This window comes from Pristiophorus japonicus, chromosome 1 (assembly GCF_044704955.1).
Source record: "Pristiophorus japonicus isolate sPriJap1 chromosome 1, sPriJap1.hap1, whole genome shotgun sequence".
Lineage (NCBI taxonomy): Eukaryota > Metazoa > Chordata > Chondrichthyes > Pristiophoridae > Pristiophorus > Pristiophorus japonicus.
Genome location: NC_091977.1, coordinates 325,384,469 through 325,402,668, shown reverse-complemented (window position 1 = coordinate 325,402,668; position 18,200 = coordinate 325,384,469). Strand labels below are relative to the sequence as shown.

Genomic DNA, 18,200 nt, shown 5'->3' with positions numbered 1-18,200 from the left:
TTCCCCACTAACGATGTCAGGCTAACCGGTCTATAATTCCCTGTTTTCTCTCCCTCCTTTTTTAAAAAGTGGGGTTACATTAGCTACCCTCCAATCCATAGGAACTGATCCAGAGTCCATTTAATGTTGGAAAATGACCACCAATGCATCTACTATTTCTAGGGCCACTTCCTTAAGTACTCTGGGATGCAGACTATCAGGCCCTGGGGATTTATCGGCCTTCAATCCCATCAATTTCCCTAACACCATTTCCTGACTAATAAGGATTTCCCTCAGTTCCTCCTTCTCGCTAGACCCTCGGTCCCCTAGTATTTTTGGGAGGTTATTTGTGTCTTCCTTAGTGAAGACAGAACCAAAGTATTTGTTCAATTGGTCAGCCATTTCCTTGTTCCCGATTATGAATTCCCCTGATTCTGACTGCAAGGGACCTACATTAGTCTTCACTAATCTTTTTCTCTTCACATATCTAAAGAAGCTTTTGCAGTCAGTTTTTATGTTCCCTGCAAGCTTACTCTCATACTCTATTTTCCTCCTCCTAATTAAACCCTTAGTCCTCCTCTGCTGAATTCTAAATTTCTCCCAGTCCTCAGGTTTGCTGCTTTTTCTGGCCAATTTATATGCCTCTTCCTTGGATTTAACACGATCCCTAATTTCCCTTGTTAGCCACGGTTGAGCCACCTTCCCCTTTTTATTTTTACGCCAGACAGGGATGTACAATTGTTGTAGTTCATCCATGTGACCTTTAAATGTCTGCCGTTGCCTATGTACCGTCAACCCTTTAAGTATCATTCGCCAGTCTATTCTAGCTATTATGTTTTTAACCCTTTGTAACCTGCATGACACCTGACCACCAGAGGGCCCACCTGTTGGAGTCCCAAGGGATCCCAGCATCCCTTTGGAGCACAGTATATAAGCAGGCCACCCACGAGGTACCTGCACTCTGGAGTCTTATTAAAGGAGCTCAGGTCATACTTGTTCATTGTACTCAGTACTCAGTTTCATCCTTTATTATGAGTGTACCAACTGGCGATGAAGTAATGAACAACCGCACGAAAATGCAAAGAACATCCTGGAGAAGTTCTCAGAAGGGGACGATTGGGAGGCCTTCGTGGAGAGACTCGACCAATACTTGTGGCCAACGAGCTGGAAGGGGACGAGAACGCTACCAACCGAAGGGCGATCCTCCTAACTGTCTATGAGGCAACAACCTATGGCCTCATGAAGAATCTCCTGGCTCCGGCAAAAGCAACAGAGAAATCCTACGAAGAATTGTGTACGCTGGTCTGGGAGCAGCTAAATCCTACCGAAAGCGTTTTGATGGTGAGATATCGGTTCTACACGTGTCAACGATCGGAGGGCCAGGAAGTGGCGAGCTACGTCGCCGAACTAAGGCACCTCACAGGACATTTTGAGATTGAGGGATTCCTAGAACAAATGCTCAGAGACTTTTTTGTACTGGGCATTGGACATGAGACAATCCTTCGCAAACTGTTGACTGTAGAAACTCCGAATTTAAGTAAAGCCATAACGATAGCCCAGGCATTTATGTCCACCAGCGACAACACCAAGCAGATTTCGCAGAGTAAAGAAGTTTCGGCCAGTACTGTGCATAAAGTAACGTCGGTATCGAGCAGTAATATACATGGCCGACTGCTGCGGCCCGACCTGAATTGACCCAGAGTCTGCCATCAATCGTTAATGCAAGGCAGTTAACATCTTGTTGGCACTGTGGAGGTGATCATCGGCCCAATCAATGCTGCTTTAAACACTATGCGTGTAATTGTTGCAGAACAATGGGACACCTCCTACGAATGTGCAGGCGACCTGAAAACCCTGCAAACCACCACGTTGCAGAGGAAGATCGATCCACTGTGGATCAGACTGAATTGGAGACTCGTACTGAGGAGGCAGAAGTGTACGGGGTACGCACATTCACTACGAAATGTCCACCAATAATGCTGAAAGTTGAACTGAATGGTATTCCAGTATCTATGGAACTAGACACGGGGGCAAGTCAGTCCAAAATGAGTAAAAAGGCCTTCAACAGGCTGTGGGGCAAAAAGTCACACAGGCCCAAGCTCAGCCCCATTCATACCAAACTAAGGACTTACACCAAGCAACTAATCTCTGTAATTGGCATTGCAGAAGTCAAAGTCTCCTATGATGGAGCAGTACACGAACTCCCGCTGTAGATTGTGCCAGGGGATGGCCCCACGTTGTTTGGCAGAAGCTGGCTGGGTAAAATCCGCTGGAACTGAGATGACATCCAAGCCCTTTCATCCGTTGACGACGCTTCATGTACCCAGGTTCTAATCCAAGTTCCCATCGTTGTTCAAGCCAGCCATTGGAATCTTCTTGGGGGCGAAAGTGCAGATCCATTTGGTTCCCAGTACGCGACCCATCCACCACAAGGCACGGGCGGTACCATACATGATGCGTGAAAAAGTGGAAATTGAGCTGGACAGGCTGCAACGTGAAGGCATCATCGCGCAGGTGGAATTCAACGACTGAGCCAGTCCGATTGTCCCGGTAATTAAGGAGGACGGTACGATTAGAATTTGTGGGGACTATAAAGTAACGATTAACCATTTTTCGCTGCAGGACCAATGCCCGCTACCCAAGACAGACGACCTATTTGTGACCCTGGCTGGAGGGAAGACGTTCACCAAGTTGGATCTGACCTCAGCCTCCATGACGCATGAGGAGTATTCGAAAGACCTCACCTGCATCAACACGCACAAAGGTCTGTTTATCTACAACCGGTGCCCGTTCGGGATTCGGTCGGCCGCGGCGATCTTCCAGCAGAACATGGAGAGCCTGCTAAAGTCGGCTCCTTGCAGGACGACATATTGGTTACAGGTCGGGACACCATGGAGCACAAAGAATTTGGAAGAGTTTCTTAGTCGGTTGGATCACGTGGGGCTCAGGTTGAAACGCTCGAAGTGCGTTTTCCTGGCACAGGACGTCGAGTTCTTGGGAAGGAGAATCGCAGCAGATGACATCAGACCCACCGACGCCAAGACGAAGGCCATCAAGAACACGCCGCGACCACAGAACGTGACAGAGCTGCGGTCATTCCTGGGACTCCTTAACTATTTCGGTAATTTCCTACCTGGGTTGAGCACCCTGCTAGAACCCCTACATGTGCTACTGCGCAAGGGAGACGACTGGGTATGGGGGAATTCACAAGAGGCTACCTTTGAGAAAGCCAGAAATCTGTTGTGTTCAAACAAACTGCTTGTCCTGCATAACCCTTGTAAACGATTGGTGCTAGCTTGCGATGCGTCGTCATACAGGGTTGGGTGTGTGTTACAACAGGCTAACGAATCGGGGATTCTGCAACCGGTCGTTTATGCATCCAGGAGTTTGTCCAAGGCCAAAAGGGCCTACAGCATGATTGAAAAAGAGGCTCTGGCGTGCGTCTACGGGGTGAAAAAAATACACCAGTACTTATTTGGCCTCAAGTTTGAGCTTGAAACTGACCACAAGTCGCTCATATCGTTGATCTCTGAGAGCAACGGGATTAACACCAATGCCTCTGCCCGCATTCAAAGATGGGCGCTCACGCTGTCAGCATCCAAATATGTAATCCGCCACAGACCGGGCACACAGAACTGCGCAGAAATGCTCTCAGTCGGCTACCATTGCCCACCACCGGGGTGGAAATGGCACAGCCAGCGGACTTGCTCATGGTCATGGAGGCATTCGAGAACGAGAAGTCCCCCGTTACGGCCCGCCAGATCAGGATCTGGACCAGCCAGGATCCTTTACTGTCCTTGGTAAAAAAACTCTGCTCTCCATGGGAGCTGGTCCGGTGTCTCAGTGGAGATGCAGGAGGCGATTAAGCCATTCCACAGACGTAAAGACGAGTTGTCCCTGCAGGTGGACTGTCTATTGTGGGGCAATCGCATGGTCTTGCCCAAGAAAGGCAGAGATACATTTGTATGTGAACTGCACAGCACTCACCCAGGCATCGTAATTATGAAAGCTATAGCCAGAGCCCATGTGTGGTGGCCTGGCATCGACTCAGATTTAGAGTCATGCGTGCGCGAGTGCAACACTTGCTCTCAGCTGAGCAATGCACCCAGAGAGGCACCGCTAAGTTTGTGGTCGTGGCCCTCCAAACCGTGGTCGAGGATCCACGTAGACTACGCAGGCCCATTTCTAGGCAAAATATTTTTGATTGTCGTGGCGCTTACTCAAAATGGATTGAATGTGCAATAATGTCTGTAAGCATGTCCACGGCCACTATTGAAAGCCTATGAGCCGTGTTTGCCACGCACGGCTTGCCTGATGTCCTAGTCAGCGACAATGGGCCGTGCTTCACCTATGCTGAAATCAAGGAATTCATGACCCGCAACGGGATCAAACACGTCACATTTGCCCCGTTCAAGCCCACATCCAACTACCAGGCAGAACGGGCAGTTCAGACCATCAAACAAAGCTTGAAACGTGTGTCGGAAGGCTCCCTGCACACCCGGCTGTCCCGAGTGCTGCTCAGTTACTGCACCAGACCCCACTCACTCACTGGGGTTCCCCCAGCCGAGCTGCTCATAAAAAGGGCGCTTAAAACAAGGCTGTCTCTTGTCCACCTTGATCTCCATGATCACGTGGAGGGAAAGTGACATCAATAAAGTGTGTACCATGACCGTGCAAATTTGTCACGTGATATTAAGATCAATGATCCTGTGTTTGTGCTCAATTATGGACATGGTCCCAAATGGCTCGGTAGCACGGTCACAGCCAAAGAGGGGAGTAGGGCGTTTCAGGTCAAATTGGGCAAAGGACAAACGCACAGAAAACATTTGGACCAAATCAAATTGCGGTTCACCAACAGCTATGAACAAGCCGAAGAGGACACCACCAACTTTGACCCTCCAACACACACACAAGTGGCAACCGACATCATGGTTGACCACGAAGCCAAACTCATCATCCCCAGCAGCCTGGAAAGGCCGGCTGCCCAACAGCCCAGTGAAGAACTGACCAACAAGACTGTTTGAAGTCTCTGCTATTTCCCTGTTCCCCATTATTAATTCCCCAGTCTCGTCCTCTAGGGGATCAACATTTACTTTAGCCACTCTTTTCCTTTTTATGTACCTGTAGAAACTCTTACTGTCTGTTTTTATATTTCGTGCTACTGTTGTTTACTTTCATTATCTATCTTCCCTCTCTTCTAAATATTGTCATGGAATCTTTTACGTCCACTGAGAGAGCAGGCAGGACCTCGGTTTAACGTCTCATCCGAAAGACGGAACCTCTGATAGTGCAACATTCCCTCAGCACTGCACTGGGAGTGTCAGCCTAGATTGTGTGCTTAAGTCTCTGGAGTAGGACTTGAACCCACAACTTCTGACTCAGAGGCAAGAGTGTGACCTACTGAGCCACAGCTGACACAAATAAAGCATTTTATGGTGCAATTATAATTTTAATATTCAGTGGCAGTATTTTGCTAACTGTGAAAAGCTACCAGCTGGCAGTCTTTGCGGTATCTTACCTGATTCAAAAGATTCACTATTGAAAAATTGGTGTGTGCAATAAAAGTTTAATTGAAAATAAATGATAATTATTGCAGTTCAAATGCATGTGTTTCTATTCTGCAACCTAGACTTCAACTGATCTAGAATAATAGATGGTCAGGAGGAAATTGCAAGGTTTCTAGTGATCTCACTAGTTTGAGTGATAGGCATACGCTTTTTGAACCACATGGCTTTCAGATGCAGCAACACAAAATCTCCAAAATCCCCATAAAGGGGCCAAGAAGATCAAGGGGCCTAAGATCTTTCGGCCCACTTGGCACATGCGCCTAATATTAGTCCAGGATCCAGATACACTATGTCCTGCCCTGGAGTTTCCTGCTGGTCTCTGCCCACCCTAAACAGGGCCACTACTACAGGAGGGGATAGTGCTGGGGCATGTCCTCTGAATGTTTCTGAATCCCCAGCCATCGCTCAATCCTTGGAGGCCAATATGTCAAGAAATTAAGAGCCAGCACCTCCTAGTGTCAGTCCAGATTAGGTGCTCAATCTCTGGAGTGGGACGATGAACCCATGACCTTCTGATTCAGAGGTAAGAGTGCTACCCACTGTGATATATCCTTACTATACAGTATAAATGCACACAAGACCCATATTTGAGAGAAAGTCACTCTGTGACCAGTTACCTTTATTACCAAGACCTCAAGTGATGAAGGTGGGTGGAGCTCCCCCTTTTACACCTGAAAGTCCAGGTTAGGAGTGTCTCCCACAAGTTCGCCCCTTGTGGTCAGTGTTCTCAAGGTGTACAACTTAGGTCAGCTTATACATGGGTTACAATGATAGTTGAATACATGACATCACCTCCCCCCCCCAAAATCTTTTTGGGATCACAGGTTAAGTCTCTCTGGTGGTTTATGCTCCCTTGTAGAGGGCCTGAGTTGGGGCGCCGGTTGTTGGCTGCTGGCCTGAGTGTCTGCTGTTTGCGGTGCCTCAGGCCTGTCCGGACTGCCCATAGTGACTGGGCTCTCCTCCCTTTGGTTCCGGTGTTCGGTCACCTGAGGTGGAGTAAACTCTACGTCGTGTTCTTCCTCTGCTTCTTCTGTGGGGTTGCTGAACCTCCTTTTAGTTTGATCCACGTGTTTGCGACAGATTTGTCCATTGGTAAGTTTAACTACCAAAACCCTATTCCCCTCTTTGGCAATCACAGTGCCTGCAAGCCATTTTGGCCCTGCAGCGTAATTAAAGACAAAAACAGGGTCATTGACATCAATACATCGCGCCCTCGCATTCCTGTCATGGTAGTCACATTGTGACTGACGCCTGCTCTCAACAATTTCTTTCATAGTAGGGTATATAAGGGATAACCTGGTTTTGAGCGTCCTTTTCATTAGCAGCTCTGTGGGTGGAACCCCTGTGAGCGAGTGTGGTCGGGATCTATTGGCCAACAGGAGGCATGATAAGCGGCTTTGTAGGGAACTCCTTGGATTCTGAGCATCCCCTGTTTGATTATCTGCACTGCTCGTTCCACCTGGCCGTTTGAGGCCGGCTTGAACGGTGCCGTTCTGACATGGTTGATTCCATTGCCTGCCATGAAGTCCTGAAATTTAGTGCTTGCGAAGCACGGGCCATTGTCGCTGATCAAGACATCCGGTAGACCATGGGCAGCGAACATTGCCCGTAAACTTTCTACCGTGGCAGAAGATGTGCTTGAATTTTAAATGGCACACTCAATCCATTTGGAGTAGGCGTCTACTACAACCAAAAACATTTTTCTCATGAAAGGACCTGCGTAGTCCACATGGATGCGTGACCATGGCTTGGCAGGCCAGGACCAGGGGCTAAGGGAGGCGGGTGCGTTGCCAAGGTGAGCACACGTGTTGCACCTGCAAACACAAAGTTCCAGGTCTGCATCTATGCCTGGCCACCAAACGTGTGACCTGGCAATTGCCTTCATCATGACAATGCCCGGGTGCTCATTGTGAAGTTCTCTGATAAACACCTCTCTGCCCATCTGGGGCATGACCACTCAGTTTCCCCACAGTAGCCAAACGGTTTAAATTCCTCAGGGCATGCCCCGTACCTGACTGCCCAGTCCCCATTCAGGACACATTTCTTAACTAAAGACAGTAGCAGGTTTTTATTTGTCCAGACTTTAATCTGACGGGCTGTCACAGGTGAGCCTTTGCTTTCGGAAGCTTCAACAGCCATGACGATCTCAGCATCATGCTCAGTTGCCCCCTCAGTGGTGGCTAGCGGGAGCCTGCTGAGTGCATCGGCGCAGTTTTCAGTGCCCGGTCTGTGCCGAATTGTGTAGTCATAGGCGGCTAACGTGAGTGCCCACCTCTGTATGCGGGCCGATGCAGTCGCATTTATGGTCTTGTTGTCGGCCAAAAGGGACGTTAGGGGTTTGTGATCTGTCTCCAGCTCAAATTTCCTGCCAAACAGGTACTGGTGCATTTTTTTTACTGCATATACACATGCAAACGCTTCCTTTTCTACCATCCCGTAGCCCCTTTCTGCCTGGGACAGACTTCAGGAGGCATAAGCTACCGGCTGTAACTGACCCTTGGCATTCACATGCTGCAACACACACCCGACCCCATAGGATGATGCATTGCACGTTAAAACAATTTTTTTCATGGGTCATATAACATTAACAGTTTGTTGGAGCATCGAAAGCCCTTTCCTGGCTGTCCTCCCAGGCCCAATCGCGACCTTTGCATAGGAGCACGTATAGCGGCTCTAACAGTGTGGGAAGAAAGTTACCAAAATAGTTCAGGAGCCCCAGGAACGAATGCAGCTCCGTTGTGTTACGGGGTCTGGGTGCTCTCTGGATCGCTTCTGTTTTGGACGCAGTAGGTCTGATCCCGTCTGCTGCTACCCTCCTCCGCAGGAATTCTACCTTTGGAGCTAAGAAGACGCACTTTGCCTTTTTCAGTCGCAGCCCTACCCGGTCCAGTCTGCGTAGCACCTCCTCCAGGTTGTGGAGGTGTTCTTCAGTATCGCGACCCGTGATGAGGATGTCGTCTTGAAAAACCACCATCCTTGGAATCAACTTGAGGAGGCTTTCCATATTTCGCTGAAAGATCGCGGCGGCCAAACGAATCCAGAATGGACATCTGTCATACTCAAACAACCCCTTGTGTGCTGTGATGGTGGTTAGCTTCTTCGACTCACTCGCCAGCTCTTGAGTCATGTAAGCTGAGGTCAGGTCCAATTTTGAAAAAAGTTTGCCACCGGATAGCGTCGCAAAGAGGTCCTCCGCTCTCGGTAGCGGGTATTAGTCTTGGAGTGACACCCGATTGATGGTGGCCTTGTAATCGCCACATATCCTGACCGACCCATCCGCCTTGAGCACCGGCACGATCGGGCTCGCCCAGTCACTGAATTCGATTGGCGAGATGATGCCTTCCCTCAGCAGGCGGTCCAATTCACGTTCTATCTTTTCCTGCATCACATACGGCACCGCTCTGGCCTTGTGGTGTACTGGCCTGGCGTCCGGGTTTATGTGAATCACTACCTTGGCCCCCATAAAAGTGCCGATGCCGGGTTGAAATAGTGAGTCAAATTTGTCCAGGACCTGTGAGCATGATACTCGCTGCACAGAAGAAATTGCATTGATATCGCCCCATTTCCAGTTCACGACAGCAAGCCAACTCCTCCCCAGTAGTGCGGGACCGTCCCCCGGGACAATCCAGAGTGGCAACCTGTTCTCCGAATCTTTGTAGGTCACGACTACCGTGGCGCTGCCGAGCACCGGAATGATCTCCTTTGTATATGTCCGTAGCTGTGCGTCAATCGGCAATAATGTTAGCCTCCTGGCCTTGGACACCCACAACCTTTCGAACTGTTTGATACTCATCAGGGACTGGCTGGCCCCTGTGTCCAGCTCCATTAATACTGGGATGCCATTGAGGAGCAATTTCATCATTATCGGTGGTGTCCTGGTATATGAACTGTATATGTGCTCCAGCTTCCAGCTATGAACTTCAGCTTCCAGCGATTTCCCCAATATTCATTTGGCCTCGTAGGGCTTACATCGGGCCCGCCCTCCTCGTACATCAACCTGGCTGCAGGCTTCCTGCACATCCGCGCCAAGTGACCGCTGACGTTGCAATTTCTGCAGGTATATTGCTGATACCTGCAAGCTCTGGCTGAGTGATTGCCTCCACACCTCCAGCATGAGCTGGAGGCCCCGTTGTTGGAAAAGGTCCATTACCAGTCGATTGCCTCTGACTATCTCTGTAACTGTCCTTAAGCGCACCATTAACAGATGTTGATGGCCCCATTACTGGCCGCATTGTCCATTGCGATGGCATGAATCGCCGTTCAGCTTGCCATTGTCTGTTGAATTCCCCCTTTGGGTTCGACTGCATGCTGGGACATGTCCGATTGCCCTTGTCTGCCTAGAGAACTGTGTGCCGCATTAACAATGTTGACTCCCTGGTCGTTTGCCGCATTTGAGCCAAGATTTTTGTTGTACATCATTCTGGTCTCTTCCTCCCGTGAGATAAATGTCTGGGCTATCAGAGCCGCCGCTTCCAAGGTCAAGTCTTTGGTCTCAATCAGTTTCCTCAAAACTCCAGCGTGCCTGATGCCCTCAATAAAAAGGTCTCACAGCATCTCCGCTCTGCATGCATCTGGGAACTTACATAGGCTCGCCAGTCGCCGGAGATCTGCCACGAAGTCTGGAATGCTTTGCCCTTCTTGCCGCCGGTGCGTGTAAAACCGGTGTCTCGCCATGTGCATGCTGCTCGCTGATTTCAGGTGTTCCCCAATAAACTTACTGAGCTCTTCGAACGTCTTGTCCGCTGGCTTCTCTGGCGCTAGAAGGTCCTTCTTCAGGGAGTACGTTCTAGATCCACAAACCGTCGGGAGATGAGCCATGTGTTTGTTGGCCGAATTCTGTCCCAACCATTCCTTAGTTACAAAACTTTGCTGTGGTGCCTCAGTAAAGTTGTCCCAATCATCACCAACACAGTACCTCTCTTCTGTGCTGCTAGTGGCCATGCTCGCGTGGTTTAAATCCCAGTTTCTCGTCGCCAATGATATGTCCTTACTATACAGTATAAATGCACACGAGGCCCATACTTGAGAGAAGGTCACTCTGTGACCAGTTACCTTTATTACCAAGACCTCAAGTGATGAAGGTGGGTGGAGCTTCCCCTTTTATACCTGAAAGTCCAGGTTAGGAGTGTCTCCCACAAGTTCACCCCCTTGTGGTCAATGTTCTCAAGGTGTACAACTTAGGTCAGCTTATACATGGGTTACAATGATAGTTGAATACATGACACACTGAGCCTTGGCTGGCACATTATTTCTGTCTATTTTATTTTCATGCTGAGAATTTAGTTTCTGTTTGTGGAAACTGGAAAATTCATGTCTGAGCTGAGCTGCATCAAAGTATCTGCAACATTTCTGAGAAGGGAGCAAGTTTAGAGGTCCAGTTATATACTTACTGCCCACTCGCAAGTAATCTAAAATCAGGAAAAACAAATCCTTTTGTGCACATGCTTAAATGTGTTTACACAGTCTTGCTCAGTAATCTCTTACTGTCAGTAACAGAGTGTAAAGACTGTTATTCATTGTGCACTTTAAAGGTGGTCCAATAGATTGTTTCAGTCGAATGAGTTATGGTGCTATCTGTTCTGTGCTGCTTGTTTGATCTGAGATTACACTGGCAAAAGAATTTTTCATTGAACATTCAGTTTTATTGGAGCATAAAATTTCCACTGAGGCACAAGGCAATATATTAAGGTGGTAGTATATTAAGACAGCAGTGTTTTCAGGCGGTAGTGTATGAAGGCAGTCGTGTATGCAGGGGGGTAGTCTATGACCTTAATTGCAAGGGGTTGGAGTACAAGGAAGTCTTACTACAATTGTACAGGGCATGGTGAGACTGCACCTGGAGTACTGTGCAGTTTTGGTCTCCTTATTTGAGGAAGGATATACTTGTCTTAGAGGCGGTACAACAAAGATCCACTAGATTGATCCCTGGGGTGAGAGGGCTGTCCTACGAGGAGAGATTGAGTAGATTGAGCCTATACTGTCTGGAGTTTAGAACAATGAGAGGTGATCTCATTGAAACACAAGATTCTGAGGGGGATTGATGGTAGATGCTGAGAGTTCTTTCCCCTGGCTGGAGAGTCTAGAACTCGGGGGCATAGTCTCAGGATAAGGGGTCAGCCATTTAAGACTGAGATGAGGAATTTCTTCACTCAGAGGGTTGTGAATCTTTGGAATTCTTTGCCCCAAAGGACTGTGGATGCTCAGATGTTGAGTATATTCAAGCCTAAGATAGATAGATTTTTGGACGCTAGGGGAATCGGGGGATATGGGGAGCGAGCAGGAAAGTGTAGTTGAGGTAGAAGATCAGCCATGATCTTATTGAATGGGAGCCCAGGCACAAAGGGTCGTTTGGCCTACCCCTGCTCCTAATTCTTATGTTTTTAATCTTATATTCTTATGAAGGGGGTTGTATATGAAGGGGATTGTGTATGAAGGGGGTTGTGTATGAAGGGGGTTGTGTATGAAGGGGATGGTGTATGAAGGGGATGGTGTATGAAGGGGATGATGTATGAAGTGGGATGGTGTATGAAGTGGGATGGTGTATGAAGTGGGTTGTGTATGAAGTGGGATGGTGTATGAAGTGGGATGGTGTATGAAGTGGGATGGTGTATGAAGTGGGTTGTGTATGAAGTGGGATGGTGTATGAAGTGGGATGGTGTATGAAGTGGGATGGTGTATGAAGTGGGATGGTGTATGAAGTGGGATGGTGTATGAAGTGGGATGGTGTATGAAGTGGGATGGTGTATGAAGTGGGATGGTGTATGAAGTGGGATGGTGTATGAAGTGGGATGGTGTATGAAGTGGGTTGTGTATGAAGTGGGTTGTGTATGAAGGGGGTTGTGTATGAAAGTGGCAGTATATGAAGGCTGCACTAAATCCCAATGCATAGGTAAATCATGCAGGATGTATAATGGGCAGCTGATCCGACATTACCTATTTTACACTAATGTGCAAGAGTTAAAATTACCCTCAAAATGTGCTCCAGTAATCAATTGAGCCATTCAATCAGACTAGTGCAGCAAACAATTTTTTTATTACATGTCAGGTAGGAAATCTCCTATTAAAAACTGAATGTTTGGCTTACACTAATTGTTGGGCAGTGCAGTGATACAGCAGTTTGCAGCAGAGAAATTGCTGCACAATATGGATGATTTTTGTGTGCTCCTGTGGAGAGACTGGGCAGAGGGAATGTCATATCTGGGCTGCTGCTGAAGGAACACCATTTACGCATGTTTCTTACTGTTAAAACCTGGGAGCTGGCTGCCTGCTCACTTGGCCTTTACACTCCTGGATATTGGTTTGAATCTATCACAGACTGTTGGGATTTAAATGCTCTCTTGACAGGCCTCCCACCTTGCATCCTCCATAAACTTGAGCGTATCCAAAACTCTGCTGCCCGTATCCTAACTCGCACCAAGTTCCGTTCACCCATCATCCCTGTGCTCGCTGATCTACATTGCCTCCCAGTGCAGTAGCGCCTCGATTTATAAAATTGTCATCCTTGTTTTCAAATCCCTCCATGGCCTCACCCGCCCCCCCATCTCTGTAACCTCCTCCAGACCTACAACCCTCTGAGATCTCTGCGCTCCTCCAATATGGCCTCTTGCACATCGCTGGTTTTAATCGCTCCACCATTGACAGCTGTGCCTTCAGTTGCTGAGGCCCTAGGCGCTGGAATTTCCTCCCTAAGCCTTTCTACCTCTCTCTTTTCCTTTAAGACGCTCATTAAACCTACCTATCCTAATATGTCGGTAACAAATTTTGATTGATAACACCCCAGTGAAGCGACACAACCCAAAGCTCCTCCAACACTGCGCTAATAGGCAAGGACATACAGAAAGTCCAGCAAGTGAGTAAGGATGGCTAACAGAAAAATGTCACACTGATTGTAGTATGGGATGGCCTTCTGAGGTTCAGACCTATCGATGGGGTGAAGCTTTATTCTGCAATGTAACTATTCCATACTAGATATGGTAGTATTTTATGCTCACACTGAGCACCTGAAATGCAAATGTAACCCATCTCTCACTATCGAGGTGCTAATGCACTAGGAGCCAATGTAGGTCAGCGAGCACAGGGGTGATGAGTGAAAGAATCTTGGTTCATCAAACACAATTCACTGGAAGAAAAAAGCAAATAGATTAGATTTTACTGTCTGCATAATCAGAAGGAAATCTTCACTTCTAAAGATCACAATGTTATTATGCAAAGGCAGCAAATGCAATATAATTTTTCTTAATGGCATTTCCAAATAATTTTGTGATGTGGTTCGCGAATTGAATTTTCGAACTCACGATAGTTAGAATTATGCAATCATTCAGCACAGAAGGAGGCCATTCGGCCCGTCGATCCTGTGCCGGCTCTTTGAAAGAGCTATCCAATTAGTTCCACTCCCCTGCTCTTTCCACATAGCCCTGCAAATGTTCACTTTTCAAGTATTTATCCCATTCCCTTTTGAAAGCTACTACTGAATCTGCTTCCACCACCCTTTCATGCAGTGCATTTCAGATCGGTGGGTTAGCATTCTTTACCTTTTCCATATGTCTGTAGTGATCCGTTAATTGGGGATGCATTTTTTTCACCAACGGAAATATGTTTCTGCTTGTATCATCTTGGCAGGTTATTAGATTCTTGTTAAAATGCCATATTGTGTTGGTCCTGTTTTTATGCATCATGGAATTATTTTTGTATTTAAATATACACCAATTTTGCAGTGTTTAAAATCAGAATGGAAAATAAAACATGTGGGATGGGCTGGTCTGAGCAGTGTCTCGGAGGTGGACAAATTGATGGAGGGACTGCAGGACCGTCCTGAATGGCTGGATGATGTGCCTCATTTGTATTAATCTTGTGACCACCTTAAGTTCTGCCATCGCTTAGAGATTAGTCATATAAATACACATCTTGTTTGCGTGAATAAGGTGGGTTATCCTCCCATCTACTTCAGTTTTGTTTGTCTTTTCGGAGGTCTTTCAGATGGGACGTTAAACCGAGGTCCCATCTGCCCTCTCAGGTGGACGTAAAAGATCCAACAGCACTATTTTGAAGAAGAGCAGGGGAGCTATTCCTGGTATCTTGGGCCCAATATTTCCCTATCGGGCAACTTCACAAAAAAAGAGAGAATCTGGTAATTATTACAGTGCTGTTTGTGGGATCTTGCTGTGCGCAGATTGGCTGGCAGAGAGACTACATTTCAAAAAGTACTTCGTTGGCTGTAAAGCACTTTGGGACATCCTGAGGTTGTGAAAGACGTTATAGAAATGCAAGTGTTTCTTTTATACTTGCAACACAATGCTTTTGGGTTTTAAGAGTTTGCAGTTCAACAGTGGTGGAAAGATGCCTGCCCTCCCACTTTTGGAGGCTATTTTATAACTTATTTTAATGCTGCATTCTTTGGCTTTACAGGAACTTAACTTGACAGAACACCAGCGTAAGGGAGTAGTGGATGGGGATTGAGGGTTGGGAGTAGGGTGCGACATATCGAAGTGTTTTTTTTGCCGTACGCTGCAGAGTTTTACTCAGAGCTGGTCTACTTGGTCACGGTCTTGGTGCGTGCTTGGTGGGTTGACCAGGGCATCAGTGGGCACGCAGCGGTCTGGATCTCCTGGCAGCTGAAGGCCGAGTGCTCGTTGTTAGGGGCCATGCAGGAGGCTGATGTCGGGGTGGGAGGGGGGACCTGTTTCATCACCTTGTAGATGTTGATGGAGTAACTCTCCTTCCTCTGCCTCTTGCTGCTCATTGCTGGCTGCTTTATTCTTGAGAGCTGCTTTCTTCTTCTCCTGGAATTTCCACACCCAATTTCACACACAGAAAAGAGCAGTTGGCACTTCTAGCTATGAGGGCCAGTGGAGGAGATATTTCTGGGAGAGGAAACCAATCCACTCCTCCAAACAAACTCTATTCTGCTGCATTCCATAGGATTAAGAAGGCCATTTGAAAGGTGAATGGGTAAATAGTGGATCAAGCCACTATGTTCAGTGAGTTAATTGATTTGTGAACCATTCAGCTTACGGTATTCCACCCAGTGTATTCGTTACATCTTTATTTCTACGATGAGGATTTGTAAATCCTTTTTTCTGCACTGCTGTGACACTTAAAAATTCTTTACCTTCACAAATCCCTTCTATCTTTTTATTTTGCTGATTTTCTGCAGTTTTTGCCTTTATAATTGTCCCGGCCCATATTTTCCCACATTCTGCTTCCTGCATTAAAGTGAGTTTATCTGATATTGAGTGCTGATTGCCTTCCATGCCAGGTCTATCCACAAGGTGGCTCTAGCGACCAATCAAAATCTCCCCTTCTCTCTCCTTTTGCTCAGCACCATCCCTTCACTTATGGCCTTGAGAATTCAGCTGAGACTGTGCTCGCTGACCTACATTGGCTCCCAGTCTGGCAAAGTCTTGAATTTAAAATTTTCATCCTTGTATTCAAATCCCTCCATGGCCTCAACCCTCCCTATCTCTCTAACCAGCCTCACAGCTCCCCGAGATCTCTACGCTCCTCCAATTCTGGTCTCTTCCACAACCCTGATTTTCATTGCCCCACCATTGGTGGCCGTGCCTTAAGCTGCCTGGGAACTCCCTCCCTAATCCTCTCTGAGTCTCTGCCTCCCTCTCCTCCTTTAAGAAGCTCCTTAAAACCGACTTCTTTGATCAAGCTTTTGGTCACCTGTCTGAATGTCAAATTTTGTTTGATTGCACTCCTGCAAAGCGCCTTGGGACATTTTACTACGTTAAAGGCGCTATCTAAATGCAAGTTGAGATGAACAATTTAACAGAGGAAGCTGGGTATGTGTGCCACTGTATGCCATCCTGTCATTAGCACCCCAGTTTCTCAGCTCTGTAATGAAACTTTCCTACAAGTTGTATGGTGTCTAGTCTCATTTACTGCAAGCATAATCCCTGCATTCACTGTTTCATTTACTAGTCTTGTCTTAGCAAACAAAATTTGGGACTATTAATGCAAAATACATTTTTTTATTCATTCACAGGACGTGGCCATTGCTGGCAGTTGCCTTTGAGAAGTTGGTGATGAGCCATCTTCTTGAACTGCTGCAGTCCGTGTGGTGAAGGTACTCCCACAGTGCTGTTAGGGAGGGAGTTTTTCTCCTTCTTGTTTTCCGTAGCGGTTTTGAAACAACTGAATGTCTAGCTAGGATTTCAGAGGTTAAGAGTTAACCACATTGCTGTGGGTCTGGCATCACATATAGGTCAGACCAGGTAAGGACAGCAGGTTTCCTTCCCCAACCCAAAGGGCATTGAACCAGATGGTTACCATTACAGATTCAGTGGGAATCTGAAATAGTGCAGGTTGAACTTCTCTTATCCAGCACCCCTGGGACCTGGCCTCTGCTGGATAAGGGATTTTGCCGGACGAGGGGAGGTCACGTTAAATTGGATGGTACAGGTATTGAGCAAAGGGATATCGGGGCTGGCTGGCTTGGGGCTGGGAGTGCAGCAGCGAGATCATGGCGGGGAGGGGCGGGTGGGGTGGGGAGGGCGGTGGATCGCTGGGTCAGGCCAGCGATTGCGGGAGTCGGCAGCGAGGAAGGACTTCAATTTGTTCATGTCGAAGCGGCCAGACAAGGTTCTGGATAAGAGATTCCAGATAAGGGAGATCCAACCTGTACTAGCTTTTTATTTCAAATTCCCACTGAATTTAAATTCCCCAGCTGCCCGTGATGGTATTTGAACTCATGTCTCTGGGTTACTAGTAACATAACCACGTGCTACCGTACCCCATATATAAAATACAACAATTATTGTTGTAACAACAATTTCAGTGTGGGAATCCCAGAGCTGAGAATACAGATCAGCCAAGATCTCGTTGAATAGCAGAACAGGCTCGAGGGGCTGAACGGCCATCTCCTGTTCCTATGTTTCTATCCCAGCACACCAGAAATGACAGGGTGTGTGATTTATGCTTACCTTGAAACTCCAGTGAGCTGTGAAATCTTGTTATATTTGCAATATATTTGCTTAGGTAATACATAACTTTAAGTGTATCATATCCATTGCTTTTTTTTTCAGATTTGCCTCCACTGCCTTTACGATCCTATACATAGAAAGAGAATGAGAACCAAACACAATTAGAGTTCATTTGTGGAAATGGATTGTAAATACCAGCAAGGAACACTCAATGTGCAACAGATTGTGATGGTGCAGGAGTTCTGATGTGCAAAGTGACTAAGGTTCAGGTCTCCCAGGGTACATTAATGAAGCGCTATTATACAAGACATGATGTGGATCAATTTCTGTGTAGTGCCCCGCATCAATTCTCGGAAAAAGGTCGTGAAGGAATTACATGGAATTACACAGAATATACAGAAAAGAACAGGCCATTCGGCCCAACCAGTCCATACCAGCATTTATGCTCCATACGAGCCTCCTCCCATTCTTTCTCATCTAACTCTATCAGCATAACCCTCTATTCTCTTCTCCCTCATATGGTTATCTACCCTCCCCTTAAATGCATCTATACTATTCGCCTCAACCACTTCCTGTGGTAGTAAGTTCCACATTCTCACCTCTCTGGTTAAATAAGTTTCTTCTGAATTCCCTATTTGATTTCTTGGTGACTATCTTATATTGATGGCCTCTAGTTTTGCTTTTCTCCACAAGGGGAAATGCTCTCTCTCTGGCTACTCTATCAAAA

At 47.1% G+C, this 18,200-nt stretch overlaps 1 protein-coding gene across 7 annotated transcripts in view; it reads left to right on the top strand.

Moving 5' to 3' along the window:
- The window catches only part of col14a1a (collagen, type XIV, alpha 1a), a 285,165-nt gene that overhangs the window by 70,506 nt on the left and 196,459 nt on the right, over positions 1–18,200 (top strand). The gene's annotated exons all lie outside the window — the stretch shown is intronic.